This window comes from Thunnus maccoyii, chromosome 1, assembly GCF_910596095.1.
Source record: "Thunnus maccoyii chromosome 1, fThuMac1.1, whole genome shotgun sequence".
Taxonomy (NCBI): Eukaryota; Metazoa; Chordata; class Actinopteri; order Scombriformes; family Scombridae; genus Thunnus; species Thunnus maccoyii.
The window spans coordinates 32,776,178-32,784,071 of record NC_056533.1 but is presented as its reverse complement, the minus strand read 5'-3'; positions in this window follow the sequence as shown (position 1 = coordinate 32,784,071).

The window sequence follows — 7,894 nt, the reverse complement described above, 5'->3', positions numbered from 1 at the left end:
GTGAGCCTAAAGGAAACACATAGTCACTTCAGCTCCTGACATTAGTATTCATATTTCACCTAACAGCAATATCTTAATCAACAGTATGAATGCATCGTGCTAAACAACAACTAAAAAATAAATTAGCTCAGCCACGACAACATTTTCCACAATTAAAACCAGGGTAACACTTTATTTGACAGGCCCTGTCATTTTTATTTCTTGGAAATGTTCTGAGTAATTTTCAGGTGTTTAACGGTTAATTTTTAGGACATTATACAAAGAGGGTGGTGCAATTTGGTGCAAATTATAAGAAAAAAACAGTTGGTAAGTGCCAGGTCATTATAATCAGGATTCATGTGTGGATGTTAGTTTGCAAATATTCTTAGTAAATTAGACCCTTAACAATTCTTTAACTGACAGAAAATACTTTACTAAATGTTTTTTTCGGTGTGTAGTTTTGTACGTCAAACTACATCTTAGCATGTTAGGATGTTTCTTAAAGCACATTTCCCATTTTCTACCAAATTACATAACTCTTTCAAAGAAATGTCCTTAGAATTAACAATTACACAGCAGCTACTTTTAGGAAATTATTGAAATAACCCTGATATTCTCATATATCATTTGACACACAAAACTATGCACCGAAAACTAAGTATTTTCTGTCAGTTAAAGAATATCAAGAGGCTAATTTATTAGGAATTTTTTGCAAATTAACAACTACATACGAACCCAAATATAATAAGTGGGTACTTACTTAACCAACTTAACGCTTTTTTTCAGTTTTTACTTATAATTTGTACCAAAATGTACCACTCTCTCTGTGAAATGTCCTAAAAGTTAAGTTCACTATATATATATATATATATATATATATGTGTGTGTGTGTGTGTGTGTGTGTGTGTGTGTGTGTGTGTGTGTGTGTGTGTGTGTGCGTACGAGATGCTGCAGCCATTATCTGATCCGTTTATTGGCTGGTCACATTTCTGAGCCACATACAACAGTATGGCCTTCTACTGTTTCTATTGTCTCGACGCAATTGGTGGTCAGTGTCCCCATACGGCCTTTTGTCACCCTCCTTCGGACTGTTGTGAGAGTGAGCCTTTGAGGCAGTGGATCTGTGTGGCACTTCGGTGTTTCAGCTAGCAGGCTCAGTTGTTTCCTCGCTTTGGAAGTGACAACAGTTTCCCAAGCCACTTGGGTCATCTTCCTTATCTCCTGCATTGAGGGGTTACCTCGACGCCTCATTAGTGCAACGTGAGTGCATACACACAAATGAAGATTCTGCAAGAACAAGGACTTCAAGGTGGAGTTTTCTTGTAAGCTTGGTGCATTCTTGCCCTGAAAGTACGCATGCCTCAAACATTTGTATTAATCTATGGGATGCTCACGACGGGAATGTTTAATTTGGAGGGCTGCAACCATTAATGTGGTCTCATCAGCAGTCAAGAGAATTCTTCTATTACTGCTTGACAGAGCTCTTTGTAGCCATTTCTGACACTGGGACAAGTTTGAATGCACACATATGCTATAAAAATATATATATGTATCTGCTTCTGTCAGTCTGTTATTAATTAAGTTCTTTGTTTGACAAAGAGACAAAATCAAAAACTATGTTTTGATATCAAAGACCTTGTAAGCTTGAAAGGTAGCTTGTAAATGTTTGTAACTTACTCCTACAATAAATGATTTTTCTGTTACAATAGATGCCAGCGGTTATCCAATTTCCGTAGGAACTTCAAAAAGCATGATCAATTCTGAATTGTCCATCGATATGCTCAGCATGTTTCCTAATAGCTTATAGTGGGTAAGGGATACTCAAAACATTTTGCAGAGCATTCCTTTTTATATTGTTCCATTGCCTCATCTACTTCACCAAACAATGTGCACTGTATGTGACTGTTTATTTTAAACAATCACATTATGATTATGGATTTTTATGTCCTTTTGATTCCTTAAGCTTTTCTTTTTTTTCCCTTTTATCACACTGTTAAGGCACTTCTTTGAGACTGAAAGTAATTGTTCTGCTAATAGAATTATACGGTTGCTTTTTCCATTAACATACAGTGCCGGCTGTAAGGCCAAGTAAAGGCAAGTAGTAAGTGTTGTCATTCAGCTTTGCAGGTGTTGCTGTTAACTAGAATTTTTAGAAATGTCCAGGGTTCTTTAATAATGGTTGCCTCTAAAATAAATTTAAAAAATCAGGCCACTTAAATTGCTCCAAAAGTACAAACGGTATCACAACACAAAACACAACTTTGAACATTGAAAGTTTGCTTAACGTTTTAAAGTTTGATCAGGGTCTGTAGGCCAACATCTGTCTGAGCACGAGTTTCAAAGTTACAATGAGTTTTTCAACCTTCCAACTGGGGTGGATCATTCCTCCCCATTGACTGTATATAAATACATATAGTATATATGTATTATGTATATGTATACATAAGTATACAGTCAATGCTCCTCCTATAGACTGCCATTATACATTTTAATATCTTAAAAAAATATATAAAATCACTGGAATATGCTGGAAAAAATAAAAGTAATAGCCTAAATTGTGGAAACATGCTCAACACATTAGAATTGGTACCATCTTTCTAGCTGTAAGCATGTGGGACTAACAGGTGCCAAAGTTGTTGGAATAAAAATAATAATAAAGAGCCAGAGGAACAAAGTGCAGGTGCAGTAATCACACAGTTAAAATGCCAGAGCAGCAAGCCCACATAAATCAAATCAAAATACAAAATTAAAGAGGCAAAAAAGGCAAAAGAAACAAATGCAACTAAAGGCTAAATTATATACAGTAACATATAAAAAGCACTACTAAAACCAGTGCAAATATGCTACTAACCTAATGTTAGGTAAACTGTAACTAAAGTTAGATAGCATCAAAAAGTAAGCCAGTAACATTAACAGCTGAAACTACTGATATTAGCCAGCTAATGTTATGAAAAACACCATATTAACATATTAATAGCACAAGAAAAAAAACTTACCTTGGTGAGAAATAAAGAGCAGCCAAGGATAAGCTCTTTTTGAAGAATCAATCAGTTATAACCCCCGACAGGACATTAAACTTGGGGGTTGAAGTATCCATTGAGGCGACAGTTAATGGAGGAGAAATGACAGATGAACCTTATGAGGAACAACAACCTGAAGCGACAATACAGTTAACGTTAGCTTGTTTATGACTACACAAAGAACAGCAGTATGTACAGCAGAGTAAGCAAACTAGTCGTTGACTAACAGCAGCAGGTAGATAGTGATCAGAGTGATTACAGTTTTAAAAGGCTGCCATATTGAAAAAAAGGTGAGTTTGATATAAGGTTGAGACCTGCAGACAGCATGCTAACATGTTTGGGTGTAACTGCAACTAGTTTGCTTACAGGCTGCTCCAGTTACATTACTGAATGCCAGTAGTGGAAGAAGTACTCAGATATTTTACCTAAGTAAAAGTACCAATACAGCAATGTAAAAATACTACATTACAAGTAAAAGTCATGCATTAAAAATCCTACTTAAGTAAAAGTAGGCTACATAAGTTTAGCAGCAATATGTAGGCTACTTAATGTACTTGGTGTAAAAGTACTAATTTCGTCCCTATTTCCCTATTTCTGTGTATTATTAGATTATTTAATAGTGAAGCATCAATGTTAGGGCAGCATTTTAACTGTTGTAGCTGCTGGAGGTGTAGCTACTTTGAAATACTTTATATACAGTTAGATACTTTAGTCCAGTGGTTTCCAACCTAGGAGTCGGCCCCCTTAAAAGGGTCACCAGATAAATCTGACGGGTCGTGAGATGATTAATGGAAGAGGAAAGAAAGTTCTGATACACAAATCTGTTTTCAGTTTTTGGTCTCTAATCTTTCATTTTTGGTGAAATATTGGATCATTTGAACATTCATTGAAATGAAAGCATGTGAGAAGTTAAGAGGGAAAAATCACTATTTGGTGGAGCTGTTAACAACTCATAGACATCTGAAATGATGTGTGTGTGTGTATCCTACTACACACTGCTTTTTGTAAAATGTAAAAAGCCAAAAAGATTGGAAACCACTGGTTTCATCTTTAACAATGTCTTATATTTTAAAAGCTTGTTATATTATCCATTGTGTCAAATCTTCATCTGAAAAGTAACTAAAGCTGTCAAATAAATGTAGTGGAGGAGAAAGTTTAATATTTTCCTCTGAAATATGGTGGAGTGGAAGTATAAAGAAGCATAAAATGGAAATACTCAAGTGAAGTACAAGTATCTCAAAACTGTGTTTACATAAAGTACTTAAATACTTACTTTCCACCACTGGTCCACCGTCCATCTCCTGAAACAATGTTGGTTAGCTGAGCATGAAAGTTCATCCTTGACCTTGGAAATAGTAGTTTGACAAAAAATCTTAACTACACACCAGGTCAGCAACTCTAATTTGCCTATTGATGTCAGTATAAGTGTGTCTGTCTGACTGTGGTAGCCCTGAAAGAGACTGATGACCTACAGTATAATGGAATAGACTATAGCAACCTCATGCCCCTGATATATTGGGTACAAAGATAGATGCTTAGCATGTGCATGTGTCCTTAAAATAGGGCTGCAATTTAGGATAATTTCACATTATTGATTAAGGTGTTCTCTCAATTAATAGATTAGTCATTTGGTCCTTAAAATTTCAGGAAAGGTTGAAAAATGTTGACAATGTAATAGGAAATTGCTGATCACTCAATAAACACACAAGAGAGCATTGTCAGGTTATGAAATAATGTAATCAAATAATACAATCAGAAGTATAATGCATCATAGTTCTGGAGACAAAGATACATACCACCTAGCTATCTTTTCTTTGTCTGAAAGGTTGGCACTTAACCAGTCCCTTAAATACTACTTGTACAGAATTTATTACATCTGCTTACTAACCTTACAGGTCAGCAACCAACCCTCAGATAGAAACATAAGTCAAAAGTTCAGCTAACCTAGGAACAGTCTTTCTTCACGACCATATATGACAGTACATAAGCATGCACCAAGTAGCATCACAAAATAACATCCCTACTATATTAAATTAAGGACAAACCACACTATCCTCTAAAGCTTATCAGTTTTACACATAAACATCTACATAACTACAGTTTATCTTATCATTGGCTCAGGTAAGGGTAAAACAGAATAGACTTAACTGTTAAACACACAACTGCCTCATCTTACACAGCAAAGAACTAAGTTTAGAATAGATATAGCACAGAGGAATTTAGAACATGTGTGAAACACTAACACTAAACTGAACTTAAACACTGTCTGAAACATGTATGATATATTGAAGAAATACATCAAATGATAACCTGTGATTCAGTTTTCTTTTACAACAGCTGTCATGTTTTGTCCACAACCCAAAATATATTCAGTTTATTATCATAGAGGACTAAAGAAACCATAAAATATTCCAACCCAGTATCACGGCAGATCATAAAATAGTCACGAAATTTAATGTATAGAAAGTCCAGTACATTTGTGTACATGGAGACAAATTTTCCAGTTTTTTCGTCACACTCAGTATGACTTTCAAACTAAAGTATTTCAGTTGGAAGTATGTTTCGTGCCTGCACCATGTTTTTTTTTTTTTTTTTCTGTCAGTCAAGACTCTCCAACACCATGACAAATCACTGCTAATAAATAATTATGTTTTATGGTGTGACAACACTGTGATTAAAGTCTGGTTAGATTTAGGCACAAAAAGCACTTGGTTAGGGTTAGGGAAAGATCATGGTTTGGCTTAAAATGATCACTTGAAATGTGGTTGGAAGCAGGAAGTGAACAGTGGTCTCCTGCAGCATGGTCCAGAAAGTCCACTTATATGGACGTCACCTGAATTGTGCCTCTTGACAGGCTCTTTGAAAGTCGTGCTGAGTGTCATGACAAAAATGTAAAATTTGGATGCATTCCAATACACATACTACCATAGTAGTATTTAGTATGCCAGAAAAAGATTTAGTATGTCCCAATATATAGTATGTCAAATGCAGTATGCCAAAAGTAGCACAATGTCCCACTACATCTGGTCATATTTTGCAGTATGCAAGCCATCATGTTTTTCTGGCTATTCTGACCCACAATCCCACAATCCCCTGTACAACGGAAGATATGTCACATTGACTGAGCCATCGAGGGAGAACAGACCAATGACAGCACATTAATAGTGCAATGACAGAAGCCTCAATGACAGATGAAGTAGTATGACCCAATTATATGCATACAGCATGCATACTACATGCAAAAGTAAGTACTTTGTAAGGGCAGTTGCAGTACGTACTAAAAGTAAAAAGTACAAGCATGTGATTTGGAACACAGCAATTGTGTCCATATTCACAAATCTATATATTCAATTTCATGACTATTTCACAAACTTCCACGATACTGGATTGAATATTCAAATTTAAGAAACTGAAACCAGTATAGTATTAGTATTGTTTCTTTAAAAAATTACTCGAAATGAGTAATCAATTATCAAAATAGTTGGCGATTAATTTTCTGTCGATCAACTAAACGATTAATTGACTAATTGTTGCAGCTGTACCTTCAAGTCAGTAATGTTGGTGGAAATATTCAGGCTTGTACTCGAAGTAAATAGTACATCAAAAATGTTAATCTTGTTGGGGAAATATCATTTCATGAAAAAAATAAGTTTATTCATTAGTTAATAAACAAAACAGTGTCAGACTCAACTCACCATGGAACCACACATAGCTTTGACAAGTGGAAAACAGCCTTGAACTTCAACACCACTGAAGTTATTATTGAATTAGCTGATGAGAAAAACAAAATTGAACGAGTTGTTCTCTTAAATGCCCATTCTACTGACTAAAAAAAAAGGCTCCCTCACAAAGAGGCACATATTTACATGACAACCAAAAAATAAACAGGCTGCAGCTGCCATATCTCTAATTGGATTCATTTATGTGGGAAGACATGTGTAGAGTTTATTTTTCAGAAATATTTTTTGCTATTTTCTGAAAATCATCAAAGAAGCGTGATGCAATGTGTATCCGTTATCCAGACAACTGCTCATTTTTATGCCGTAATATCTGCTTCATAATTGTATCACATTCTTGAGTGTGCAAAGAGGATGCAGACATAGAGCTTGTCTGTGCTAAATTGCCTTGATAATAGCAAACGTGTTGGGAATGAATGACTGTTTTAGTCACAGGAGAACTAGTTTAGTAGAAAAACAAGAGGCGGATAAGAATCCACAGAGGTAAAGCAAGGCCTAAGGAGTGCACTGCATAATAGCTGAGGGATTAATGCACCATAGTCTTTTGTTGTGGCCTCATGATTCATGACTGTCCTTTCTTCTTTATCAGGATTAATCAAAGGTAAAATGAATTCATGGTTGAATGGAAAAAATAACATGGGTTGTAGGTGTTAATATGCAGTTAAAGAAAGACTGGGAGTGAGGATTGTTGTGTAGCACTGTATAGTTTGTGCTTTTTAGCTCAAAAAAGTGTATCAATAGTGCCACCACATGGAAAGCCCAGAAAGATTCTAATGGCTTCCTTCAAGCCCACATTTCCCTTTTGAAAAACAGCTTCCAGTTTTAGATTTTGGAAGAACCTAAAAGTATAAAGAGTGATTAAGTTGTCAATATTTAATTGAATCTTTCACCTTAGAAAGAGAAAAGACACACCACCACATACATGATAGAATATCTGCTTTATATATTTAATTCAAAATCTTAGCAGCAGGCAATATCAACATTTATAAAATAAATCAATAGAGTCATTATATAATTAGTATTTTACAGTGTACAGGTAAGGCTTTGCAGAAATTCACCACAAACAAAGCATATTTTCTTTGAAAATATAAATAATATATGCAAAAGAGTGGTTTGCTGCTAGCACTTTTTCACTAGCTCTTTGAAGCCCTCCATCGC